Consider the following 14,172-nt stretch of genomic DNA (forward strand, 5'->3'; position numbering starts at 1 on the left):
TATTTACCGACAGAAACTGTTCAAACTTAATATCTGAAATCAGTATATGTATGACAGCCTGGTACCAAAAAATAATTGAAGAAGCACCTCTCTAAGGGGTAGTTTGTTCTTGACAATTATTACTAAAAACGTGCTACTAAAGTAATCTACAGTCGGAAACTATTCAAACCTGGTATCTGTTATAATATGTATAAATACTCTCTACCAGAATATCATAATAGGAGTTGCACGCCACCAGGGAATGGTTTATCTTTGACAATTTTCATTAGCTACCTAAACTATAAAACTTGCTTCCTATTTACCCTAAGGTATAAGCTATTTAATCATGATTTTTAATTTTTGTTGTTGTTGTTGGGCATTAGAAAATTTGAAGAAGTAAAATAAACGCAATATAAACTTTCTGGTACGTAATTTATAATATATTAACATTTCCTGGTATAACATGTATTTTATTCGTTATGCGAGTATTAAAACTAACTAATTATATTTATGAATCCTGGCATGTTGAACAGATAAGTTGTTTCGGCTTTTGTTGAAGACCTATGCAGTTGTGGTGGTACCAATGATAACATTTCATACACAAGATCATCTCTTCAAAAATATTGAAACACTTAGCTGCACCAATATGACAGAAATCGGCCATATCCTCATCCCAATAATTAACTGATACAGACTGTAGAAATTGTAATGATGTCATCAGAGATTTTCCGCTTAGGTGAGGTAGTTGGTTGTTTTCCTTTATGATAATGTTTCCTTTAAAGCCTGCTGTACCTCTCTCCACTATATTTTTATTATAAGCAAAGGTACGGAAATTTAAAGTTGTAGTGTAAAATAAATCAGTGAATTGTTTTTTAATATGAATTCTGTAATTGTTGATTTCTCGGAATTAATGGTTTGCTAAAACCTTGGAAGATCCGGTAATGATGTCACAGTCATATGAGTTATACTGAACAGGTAAATCTGTTGGCCGGTAGAGATTCCAATTTTCGGATAAACTTATGTGCTTTTGTTGATGAACGAACTGTAGTACTTCCATGACGAAGAAAATTTCATTGCGATATACTATATCACTTCTTATACTATTTAAGCATAGTATAGTATTGAACTTTTTCAGCACCACTATCAAAACAAAATGTTCATTTTTACAAACCAAAATGAATAAAATATCCTTCTCGTAAAGTCTTAATTTTAGAAAATAATTTGCAGCAGTCTTGAAACTATTATTATCTGATTCTAAGAAATTAACTAAATATCCTTCCTCTGGAAAGATATCAACCGATCTTTTATCTTTTCTTCGTTTACTAGAAAAGCTAAATAAACATAAATTATCACATCTGACAAATAAAGGTCTTTGAAGTTTACACCTCCTTCATCTTTCACAAGACATTCTAAATTCTTAGGATATATCTGTCTACCATAGATGATGCACTGTTTATTATTTTCAAATTTAAATGTTTTTGTAACATTCAAATCTGAAGCCATTTCCTCAAAATCTGACTCGTCACCGTCGCTGGAAAAAGATGTTTGCCTCTCCATCGATCGTTCTTCTGGGATGGGACTGATGGAAGAAGCTTCTCTAAATATATTCATTTTGTTCTCATAAAAACGTTTTACAAATTTTGAAGGAGTCGACGAGAAAGGAGCCAGAAAACGTTTTTTAGAAACACCCGTTGGTGTTACCGTTGGAATGAGGATGGTAGTTCCAAGAGTACTGTCTGAATTTGCATAGTTTATTTCAGCATCTTTAGCAGCTTCAACCACTGTTACCTTCTGGGGAGCTCTTTTTCTTCCTGACCTGGAACAATAAACAAAGTTAAGTGTTAAGAGATAATTTCTTATTATAGGTACGTATTTGTGTCCTCTGTTCCTCCTGATGATTGTAGATAATTTTACATTTTTCTGAGAATTAGTTATGTTACCGACAGACAGACGGGCTGCCTCAATGTGGTGGCAGTTTCTCTTTCCCTTACAGGTACAAGTTTCTTGGGGAAACCAAGTCACCATATGTTTCTTATTGTTTATTGTGGAAATTACAAAAACTTGCTCTTCGGGTACGAGAGTTACGCTGCCTTGTAGAATTATCATTTTGGCAGCTGTATATTTAGTATTGAGAAATTCACTAACGTCTTCCAAAGATGGTTTTGGTATGAAATCTTTATTTTGAAAAATATATGGTATTTTATCTATGGTAGGTAGGTAAATGTTGCTTCGGAAAAACTATATCTTTTGGATCTCGATATAGATGATTAAAGTTTTCATTCAGGAAGTAGTTTCCTATATTTGAGTATGCTTTAATAGTTGCTATTTCAATTATTTTTTGGTAGCAAGCACTTATATGTATAGTAACATCAGTTATCGATTTTGAATAGTTTCCGGCGGTAAATAGCTTTGGTAGCACGTTTTTATTAGACATTGACAAATACAAACTACCCCTTAGAGGGGTGCTATTTCAGTTATTTTTTGGTAGCAAGCACTTATATGTATAGTAACATCAGTTATCGATTCTGAATAGTTTTCGACGGTAAATAGCTTTGGTAGCACGTTTTTATTAGAAATTGACAAATACAAACTACCCCTTAGAGGGGTGCTATTTTAATTATTATTTGGTAGCAAGCACTTATATGTATAGTAACATCAGTTATCGATTTTGAATAGTTTTCGACGGTAAATAGTTTTGGTAGCACGTTTTTATCAGAAATTGTCAAGAATAAACTACCCCTTAGAGGGGTGATACTTTAAATTGTTTTTTGGTAGCAGGCTGTCATACTTATACTGCTATTAAATATTAAGTTTGAACAGTTTCTGTCTGTAAATAGCTTTGGTAGCACGTTTTTATTCTTGGTCAGCAAATTACACACCACCCTGGATGGCGCCCACAGTTCAAAAGGTATAATTGATGCCAACCCACTACCAATTAATGTTCTCCAGACTGATAAGCTGCCGTTAGCATATGTGATACTCTATTAAATCCTTTAAACATCAGTCATTTTTTATCAAAAAACAACTTTTAAATACTTTTAGGCCATTATTAATAAAAAATTACACTCATTTACTTAAAAATAATATAAAGCTTTTATTTCAGGAATAGAAACCTGTACTTATTTGCTAATTTGAGAGACTTGAGGACTTTGAACCAAAAAAACTAATACAAAAATGTCTTTATAAGAGTAAAAGATCATGAATATTAATTTTTACTACTCACATAAAAGGAACCATCAGTGTTTTTAATAATTTGTTATTTTAACTATTGTAGGGGTTTTCCCATCCTATTTGAGGGAAGTAAACACCATTCGTGGATATTCAATTTTTATTTACACGTGATATGGAGAATTACAGCCGTTTGCCGCGAGAGCAACAGCGCAGCACCTTAACGTCTTAACGTACAACACAATACTCCCTCTCTCTCTCGCCGCATTTCGCACGTGAATAATGACAAAGAAAAGCGGCGTTGCCAAAGTTAACAAAATTAAAAATGCCTTGATTAAATAAAAATATGACTTATCAACTATAATTGGTCCTTCCATAATATATTTTGCCCTATTGAAACCCACCGTATCAAATCAATCGAAAAAACTAGCATTTTGATCTCTTGACTAGAGCCAATAGGACTAGAAACATTAAAGTACGTTTAAAATAAGACCTACACCTTTTTATTACCACAGTTTTTCAGATAAGATATTAAATGGGTACATTTTTTATTTTAAATTTGGATAGCTTTGAGTTACTGCTAATCCTAAATATTTAAAGACACCGACAAGTTATTTTCCAATAGTTAAAAGATAAATATTTAAATAGACTTAAATAATGACATGCTGGGTTTCGTATTTAAGGGTAGTAAATTACATTAAAACCTATATAAATTAACAAAACATGTTTTTAATAAATAATTATATCACCGTTTATGCGTATGATTTAATATCGTATAAAATCTGTCAGAAACTGCTTCACACATACGGATTAGGCAAAGTCTGTGGTGGTTGCGGTTATCAGAGAATCCTCAACTTCCGTGAACCGTAGACCCAAATGTGCCGGTCTATGGAATAGCTGCAGCAACTATTACGGCCATGCCAGGCCTACCCTGTTATTATTCTTCAACCCTGTTTTAATAATTTGAGGTTTCTCTGCATTTGACGTCTGCAATATTGGTGAGATATGCGTTTGTGGCGGCACAGCAGCGTGCCACTGAAAACGGTTAACCTTATAATATGGAAACATGAAAATTGTGAAATTTATTATTTTGTAGTATGTTACTTTGAGGCCTTACTTTCGTGTGAAATAGTATTTATAAATTAATAATATTACATTCAATTTTATTGAAGATAGTTAGGTATTGTATTATTACGGTAAGAAGGTTGTCATTGAATCTCAAATAGTCTTATTAAATCCAACAACAGCAAAAGCAAAATAAAAGAATGAATTAAAAATTAGAACATTATACAGTGTGTGTCAGCCAAATAGAATAAATAAGCTAATTAATAGACGGGAGCATGTTGGAAAAAACGCTCGAACACGTCGATTGTTTTTTATAGTTGCGCATTTTTTTTTCCATAAAAACTTTTCAGAGTATCAGATAACGGTGGCCAATACCAACTTGCTTAGTTTAAACATTACATCCTGTATGTTAATTAATTTTTAGATTTCTCAGATCATTTTTAACATATTTTGTATACAATGTCCTATACCTATCTTTGACTCTTTCGGAAATATTAATTAAAATTAAAAAAATAACATTTAGAAAAGAAAATTATTTATTTGCCGAAAATTGTTACAACATATTCAAAAACTTATATAGAATAAGAATCTAAACAATAATATCAATGTAGATATTCAAAATACTCGCCACGAACGTCTTGGCAACACCCTACCCGTAAATAAAAATTTCTTCTAACTTCAACATCTCAGGTGAGATCGATCTAATTGCCAGGGTTATTTATCTTTGTAAGTCAGCTAAATCAGTAAGTTTAGTTTTGTATACAATAGTTTTCACATATCCCCATAAGAAAAAGTCTAATGGCGTCAGATCGGGAGACCGTGCTGGCCATTCCATCGATCCTCGCCTCCCTATCCACCGATCTGGAAATATTTGGTTGAGGTACTGCCGGACATTTATTTGGTAGTGGAATGGTGCTCCATCTTGTTGAATCCATATCATATTCGCTGGAACTTGTGGGTTTCCTGGATCAGGATATAAGATGGCCAACGTTGGCACTACATTATTTTGAAGCAATTATAAATAATTATCGCCATTCAAATTGCCCTCAGTAAAAAAGGGACCTATGATCTGATCTTTAATAATTCCTGCCCGCACGTTAACCTTTTCAGGGTATTGTTTTCTCTCGTCCAGCGAGGATTTTCCCTGGACCAATAGCGGCAATTTTGACGATTGGCATAACCGTGAATAGTAAAGAAGCACTCATCAGAAAACATAACATGTTCTAATTGGATCACATTGCTGTCTAACATTGCCATTTATCACAAAAATACCTTCTCCTGTCGAAATGGTCTTCCGTGAGCTCCTGGGTGGGTATAATTTTATAGGAATGCATTTTGTTTTCTTTTAATATTCTGATGAATAGCTAATATAGAGTACTGAGGCTACTATGTGGGTGTTCCTCAAACTCAAGCATAACAGCCAATTTGGTATTCTTACTTATTGCATTGGCAGCTGGTTTTTTATCTGCCTAACATGACCCAGCGCAGGTTTGATTTATTATGATTTTAATGATTTTGTTCCTACTTTCTCTCTCCACCACAGATTTTTTTAAATTTCGTATGTCAAAAATTTGTTTGAAAGATTCAGGCCAGTACTCTTATTAATCAACCTTAAATTGTGTTCAAACGTGAAATTACAGTAAAACAACTATAATAGACAAAAAATGCCAACATCTTAGGAACTACAAATTGGTGTTGTTTACAAAATTCCATGCTCTGACTATCAAGGTTTATATATAGGTCAAACAGGTTGTTATTTAAAAAGTAGGATAACGGAACACAAAATAAGCGTTCAACCTAAAATACTATTAAGGTCAAAAACTAAAACAGCTCTGGCAGAACATGCTAATGCAAACATACACTAATTTAATTTTAATGAGATAAAGATCATCATCAATAGATTAATCTCAGAAATGATAAATATAAAAAAACATCAAAACAATGTTAAGAAAAAATAAGATACTGACAACTTAAGCATATCTTACACAAATTTAAATATTCTAATAAAGCCCAAAAATCAAATTTAAATACTCTTTAAATAACCCTTGTATAACCATTCCATAACATTTAAAAACATACTTAAATATATTACTTATGTTACTTATGTTTATGACGATAATCTAAAAAAAGCAAAAAAAAACTTTGTTTTGTTTACATTATCTAATTACCTTAAAAATTAAAGCCCAGAACTAAAATATTATTCAATATTGTTAAGTACATTGTAACTTACGCACTAACAGATACATACACTTCAACAACAAATGAGGAGCAGAGTTGCAAAACGGAGTTTGTCCAAATTTTAACATTTTGAACTAAAGGTGGCGCGAACATTATTTAATCGAATTTCTATCATTTCACATCACTTTAGACGTTCAAATCGAATTTTGTATCATTTAAAATATATTGCGAAAATCCCCTAGACATGCAAAATGCATTTAGTCCATCACCTTTACACAAACAAAAAGTATTTTGTCGACAAGACAAACAAATCGCGTTTGGTCCAGATGTAAACATGTTTGTTTCATAACTTAATTTCTGTCGGTGTGGTTTTAGTTTATGTACAAGTATTTTGTGTTTGTTTCATAACTTTTTCGTGTTTTCCATAAGTTTAAATCACAATGGAGTCTGTAGATGGTGAGCACATTGTTGGTGATTGTGACCGGGATAGCCGAAAGCGACAAATTAATTTAACAACTAGGAAAAGAAAAAAACAAGTGAGGTATGAATTTATTTTTTAATACTTATTTCTTTTTGTTACGACTTTATACTATTTTAAGGTATTCAAACCATGATCCCGATTTAGAGCAATTTGATATAGCTTGCAACTATAAAAATAATTCAAATTTAAAATGTCAGCAAGTGAGTCGAGAAGATGTATTTAAACTTCGGGAATAAAAGTGCTCAAATCCCCACGCTGTTATATACATTTATTTTTATTTAAAAAAAAATATGGATTTGATTTTTTTTTAAATAATTAAATTGAATATTTTTATAGTTTGAATGTTTCACTACATTTTTTTTAGGTTTTCGTTAAGCAACAAAAATTGCAGGTTTGTCAGAAGTTTATAATGGCTGTTTACAATGTTGGTCAGAGGAGGGTGAATACCATTTGCAGGAAAGTCCAAAGTGGGGAAACAGTTTTAACAGAAAAAAGGGGAGGGGATAGACGCACTTTTAAGTTTGTGAATAAACTGAATGCTGTAAGATCTTTTAATAGTCAGTTACAAGGAAAGGAAAGCCACTATGGAAGAAAAAAGTCTCGACGGATTTAGGTATCATCAGAATACAACATTTCTATACTTTGGCAATTACATAACAAAAAAGCACCAAATAATCTGAAAGTAAATTACAAATATTTCAGCCGGGTGTTTAGTAAATACTTTAATATAGGATTCGGTAGTCCCGCTACTGATGTCTGTAGCTACCTCGTTAGAACACAAACCAAAATTGGTATGTCTCAAATTGCTACACAAAAACAAAAGTTATCTATTGAACTAAAAGTGCATAAATTCCGTGCATCGCAATTTCATAAATTAATGAAAGTTAAAGATCTCAATACCATTTTATATTGCTTTGATCTGCAACAAGTTCAGGTATTAACCAAGGTCCCCTATTCAGGAGGCATTTTACGCACAACAGCTGTCAATATACTTTTTTTGCATTACCAAACTTAATTGTAAAGACCCAGTATTCTATACAAGGATGGAGCACCAAGCAGATAGAGGGGCGACTGAGATATCTTCCGCTCTTATCGATTTTTTGAAAAAACTTACACTTCCAGACAATGCGACAAATATCTGTTTTTTTGCAGATGGGTGTGGAGGACAAAATAAAAATAATCATGTTGTGCATGCTTTAATGTTTTGGCTTCAAACGTTTTCATATAAACAGATTAGGGACATAGAAATTATATTTCCAATTAGAGGTCTCATAGTATTATAAAAACTCCAGATCAATATTGGGATATCTACACCAAAGTGGGCGGTGTACAAAAACTTGGGCTGACTGGCATTTACTTGACATAAAAAAACTTTTGCTGCATTTGAAAAAAGTGACTGGCATTCATTCTTGTCGAAGACTTTTGTTAAAGAAAAAAAGTTCCACCCATAATATTTTGCTGAAAACTGAGTTACTATATTGCAATTCAGATGAGACAAAGAAGTTTTAATCACTCCTAAAACCACTAGCAAGATTCGATCAAATAGAATTACAGGAATTAGGTTTGGGTTATAAAATAAAGGGAAAAGGGTAGATAGTTTAAAAAAATTATTGGCATTATTATCTGAAGAAAGCTGGAATCAGGATCCAGAATTGGAATGGTTAGTTCCAATTTTAGAAGACCAGTGTGAGGTTGAAACCAATGTTGAAGAAACTGAGGATTGTGACTGTAACGATACGGAAGATGTTAATTTCATTTGAGTTTGTTAAAAAATAAAAATACTGCTTAAAGAAAATGGTTCTTCATTTTTTGGTGGTAATTTTACCCAAAAAGTTTTTCCAAATGACAATCAAAAGGCATTTTGTTCACTATAGGCATGCAAATAGCATTTTGTCCATGTGTTTTTCTAAAATAACAAAGTTACTTTTGCTTCTTCTAGTATGTCATTCTAGTATTTACTTATCCTAAATTTTCCTAATTTTTTGGTAAAAGTCCTAACTCGATAAGTAAGACCGATTCGTAGCACTAGTTCTTGATATTTCCTGAAAATTTACAATTTTGGACAAACCGCATTTTGCAAGTCTGCTCCTCAAATAATGATGTTTAAATTTTTTAATTTTTACCATAACTCCTCTTAGTTTTAATTTACTTATTTAATTTTTGCTATAATTTTTTTTTCGCTCACTGTATAACATATCGTTTTGACTATCTATAAATGTTTTTACTATGATTTTTTAATTTTGTAGTGCCCTGAAGAAGGACTAACAGAAACGTTGGCAATTAAAGAAAAAATTTGAAAAGCTTGAATTTTTTTAACCATTTATTAAACTAAACCCTTAGAAACTAACAAGGTTTTACGCCATAACTGACAACTCAAACTGATAACAGTTACCAATATAAAATTACTTGAGATTTTTCAATGCACTATTTATTTTTGCAGTAACGCTTTTAGCATTTTAAATACTATCAAATATGTCTTTTTTTAATACGCTTCTCTCTATTGATTACCTTAAATATCTTATTTAATTAGCAACTTCTTTATGTAAAAATAAGTAACCGGATGATAAATGCTGTTAAAATACATAAAAAACTCAAATTAAAAAAGTTTTAAGAGAAAACTTTTGGATTTCCTCATAATAATTTCATTTACTACATAATTAGATTTTTAATTAAATTTAACTTTTTAAAGTATGGTAAAACTTTTATTTATCTACAATTTTATGCCGTTTGGTAAAATGTGCTTTAGGCGTTAAGTGATAAAAAGAAACACTTAATTACTGACCTGATGCACCTCCGTAAGATTTAAAGGTAAATTTCATATTGCGTAAGTAATATTTCACGTATCTATTTCAAAAAAAACTTAAAGACTACTATTTTAATTAGTTAAACTAATGAATCTGCTTACAATACCAACAATGATATGTCAAAAATGACACAAAGAAACAAAATATCAGAGGAATTGCTAGAACTTTTAGGGTTTACAAAACTATTTAAAAATTTTAATTTAGGGTTCACAAACTTATTTCTTATACTCGTCTTTATTTAAGAACTCATCTAATAAGATAGACGGTAGTATAACATATTGCCAATTACTTACTATCTATCAATAAAGTAATATCTTACTTATACTATACTCATCCTAATCTGTAAAATGCTTCTTGGATACCGATACTTTTAATTTTTTTTTAATAGTAAACAAATATGATCAAGATTCTTAGCATCGGCCATCATAATGGTTAATATCAAGTAGACTTCGAGGCATTTCATCAAGGGTAACATTCTGTAAGAGAAAAATACAATAACATATCAACTTAGAACATTGAAAGGCTAGAATTAGTAAGCAACAACTTTGTTTGAGTCCAACATGTGCACAGGGGTAAGAGGGGTGTTTTGTTTACAAACATATTCGCCGATTCTCTGTTGTCAAGTCGACGCAAATTTCCAACGGAGGAAATTTTTAGCTATATTTTAACAACCATTATAACGTTAATTTAATTTATTTGTGTTGTATTTTATAGGAAAATTTAAAATAAAAAGTATAAATACTACAATTAATCTATTTTAAGAATAAATATAATATCCTTAAGCAAAAAAAAAAAACAAAATTATTAACATCCTTATCCCTAAAACTGCTTCTAAAAAATTTGAAGCGACAACACCGGAGCTTAAGCGCCTGAGCCATACGCGTAGTGTCATCTGTCAAACAGCTTGTTTATTTATTTTCGGGATTCGTGTATTTTCTTTAATTTTCGGTTTCAAAAGGAAAAAGGCCACATTTTAGTGTTTTTTTAAATTGCTAGGATGGGAAAAACTTGTGTCGTTTGTGCCGCATCATGATAAAAATGTGATTCAAGCCGATCTTTTCACAAGTAAGTACCGATACTTTCATAACATCGCATCATGGGGTAACCATCATCATAAACGTAGAATAGGGGATCTTATAGATATAAACCTAATAAAAACTTGAATGTGAAAGTGTGCGTAAAATACCAAAATAATCATATTTTTACATCTAAATATTTTTTTGAACATATTCATCTATCAATAGGCTATAAAAATATAAAACTAGAATTTTGTCCCTGGTTTTATTACAGGATTTTATGTTTTTTTTTGTTGTTTTGGCAGAAAGAAGGCATACCTAATACCCATGTACCTATCTATGTATAGTTATGTTTTTTTAATATAGACATTAGGTAGATAGATGAAATTACTAATTTTTTATTGCCTTTAAAGAATTTTGAAATTTATTTAGATATTGATATCTATGTATAAGGTTAATTTTGTCTTTCCCTAAAATTTGGTCGATAATTTTTTTTTGTTTTACCATATTGCAACTTACAATAATATATATAGTAATTGGCACCACATATTAATTCATTACTGTATTTTTTTTTGCTTTTTGATTAAATATCAAATACTTATTATAGACTGCCTAATATATGCCCAAAGGGAACAATGGATTTCATTAATGGAAATCAACACAATTAAACAGAACATATTTGTTTGTTCAGATCACATCCTTAGAAGTGATTTCTTATATAAGGAAAATAATATTATCAGTAGCCAGACCGTAAAACAAATCAGCTCTACCTCAAAGATAATTTTTTTTAAATATATTTTTCTAGTATAAAAAAATCATCACAAAAAGGATTAGTGTTACTCATATAAGCTTTATTTATAACTAATACTAATTAAATTAGGTAAGTGTGTAAAACTATTTTTTTACTAGGATTTCTGATGCACTGGTTAAAAACACAGCAGCGGATAATTCAGTTAATTTACCAAGTGATTTATCCTTCAAAGCTGCAGGGGCAGCTTTCCTGAAGAGTGCAAAAACTTTTTTAGCTTCCAAAATGGTATATAGTACAAACAGTGAAGCTAATATAGATAAGTATGGATAATTAAAATAGATTAATATTTTTGATACACCAAATTTTGTATAATCACAGATCTGATCATTCATCATCAACAATAACTGCATCTGAGATTAATAGTTCTACAGTAATCGTGGGGTCTAGGTCAACAATTACTATTTCTCATCCAAGCCGTTTTTGTTTAACTGGTACACATTCCCTGACTCTGCCAAGGAAAAGGTAAAAATACACTCAAAATAGACTACTAGTTTTTTGCCATGTATTCTATATATCTTATTTAAAAGTAATATAGTATTTTATTGTGTTATATTTGTTTAATATTAAAATATTTAATATTAATTAAATGTATGATATTACAAAGATTCTTTATAATAACATACATTTTATTGATCAATTGGATTATCATAATACATTTTTTTAATTTTGGTAATACTATATTTTTATGTATATTATTCTAGGGTAAAATCAAAATGATATCCTGAGGACCTAAGCACTGATGATTCCACCGTTTTAAAAGCTAAATCACTTGTCACCAAATTATAGAAAAAAAAAATAAAGAAAATTAAAATTCGAGGATTGCAACAAACAAATTTGCGCCAAAGAAATTGAATTAGATCTCAAGTCATTATTAAAATACTTAAGAAATAATAACATGATTTTCGAAAAAGCCCAACATACTACATATTTTATTTGACTTGTAAAAGTACTTGTTTGTATATTACTACTAATAAACTATCTAATCTATTGTACATAGTCTTTATTCTAGGTAATAGGTAATCTTTGTATTTTAGTATAAATTAATATGATATAATAATTGGTATTAGGTATTATATAGGTAACTATTAAATGTCTCAAAACTATTATACAGGCTAAATACTCATAATAAAAATCTTATAACCTACAAAAAACCTGCAACTCCTTCACAATTTGAACATCCTTGTAGTTTTAACGCTGAAGCAATACTGTCCCTTTGAAAAAGTCAGCACCATAGAAGTATATATTATGTGATATAAGTAAGTGATGTAAAACTGAGTTTTGTCCAATATAACAATAACAATAAAATTTTGCAAAATGTTAAAAATTTGTGTCTTAAAACATGATTTATTAAGAAATCTATAATATTATATTAATAAAGTATTTAATTTCCATAAAAATGCTTTGACAAAAATGCTGCCTTTTATTAGGACCTTCCTCTAATGAAGTCCGTTAAAAAAAAAAACACATAAATGGCTCATAAATAGTAATATTACTTATAGTCAAACTCTTTAATAATTAATAAAAATTTATCAGGTAAATATTTGTTGACGACGTCACTGGTAAAGAGTGCTTGTATCGGTGACATCAACAACGCGATCGAGCGGCGTTGCGATGCCATTACCGTTTTCTCGTTTCTTCGTACTTTATTTTCATTTATTGTACGTATATTGACTTTAATATATTCGAAATCTTATCAAATTTATTTTTAAAAAATGCTTGATATTTTATTAAAGGGGAGCAGTAGTATTGTTTTGTGCCTTCGGAAACAACTGAACATTTTTATGCTATTATAAAGTGATTTTTGCCATTTCTCTATAAGCATTTGGCATCATTGCATCAGAGATGTTGCAAACAAACAAACCTGCCCATAGTTCCACGGCATGCTACTTCTAGCCTTTCAATGTTCTAAGCATATCAATAATTACGTTAAGAGATATGTAGTAGTAGTAGTAGTAGTAAGGGTGGGGGAGCTAGAGCTGGGCAAGTAGGCCTAAACAATCCCTTTTCGCCAACCTCAGAATCACACGACTCTACTCCCAATGCACGGTCTTTACTGAGTCAGCCAAAACTCTTAAAAAGGGCTTGCACTTAGTTCAGAACTTTAAGATCATTCCGTTGGAGTGTTGTTGCTTCAAAAATTTTCCTTCCCAGGCGACTTTAACACCGCAAATTCCTAATATGTCGTATGCAGTTTCCCTCCCTGTATCGCTATTCAGACAGAGCGGACTTTCTCCTATACCAACAAGGTGTAGATTCCTGTTTACAGGCCCGGATTTATAAAAAATGCCGCCCTGGGCACTGTGAAAAATGCCGCCCTTTTTTTAAGGTGATTTTAGCTTGCGAAGTTAGGTAGGTAAAATCGTATGCTGAGGTTTGTTATTTGTTGCTGGTCAATTTAAATATTAGATTGCATATTATCTAAAACTATCATAATGCAATACTAGTAAAATCCTTATTTTAGAAATTTATTAAGAATTGAAAGATGTAAAATATTCTGTCATTTAATACAATTGCAAAATTGAGACGGATTTTTAATTACAGACTTGTTTGATCATGTAGACAATAAAAATATTATTAACTATTTTGAAAAACGATCTGACAGCTATAAAAATCCAAAGATGTATATGAGCGTGTCATTTTCATCAAAAGACGCGTCTAACTTTTTGTATT

At 30.8% G+C, this 14,172-nt stretch overlaps 1 long non-coding RNA gene across 1 annotated transcript; it reads left to right on the forward strand.

Annotated features, from left to right (window-relative positions):
• Window positions 1-11,550: 11,550 nt before the first annotated feature.
• Window positions 11,551-12,461, forward strand: LOC126740663 (uncharacterized). The gene is made up of 3 exons (XR_007661972.1): window positions 11,551-11,762; window positions 11,821-11,964; window positions 12,204-12,461. It is a non-coding gene; the product is annotated as an uncharacterized LOC126740663 (long non-coding RNA).
• The last annotated feature ends 1,711 nt before the right edge of the window (window positions 12,462-14,172 follow it).

This window comes from Anthonomus grandis, chromosome 9, assembly GCF_022605725.1.
Source record: "Anthonomus grandis grandis chromosome 9, icAntGran1.3, whole genome shotgun sequence".
In the NCBI taxonomy this organism is placed as follows: domain Eukaryota; kingdom Metazoa; phylum Arthropoda; class Insecta; order Coleoptera; family Curculionidae; genus Anthonomus; species Anthonomus grandis.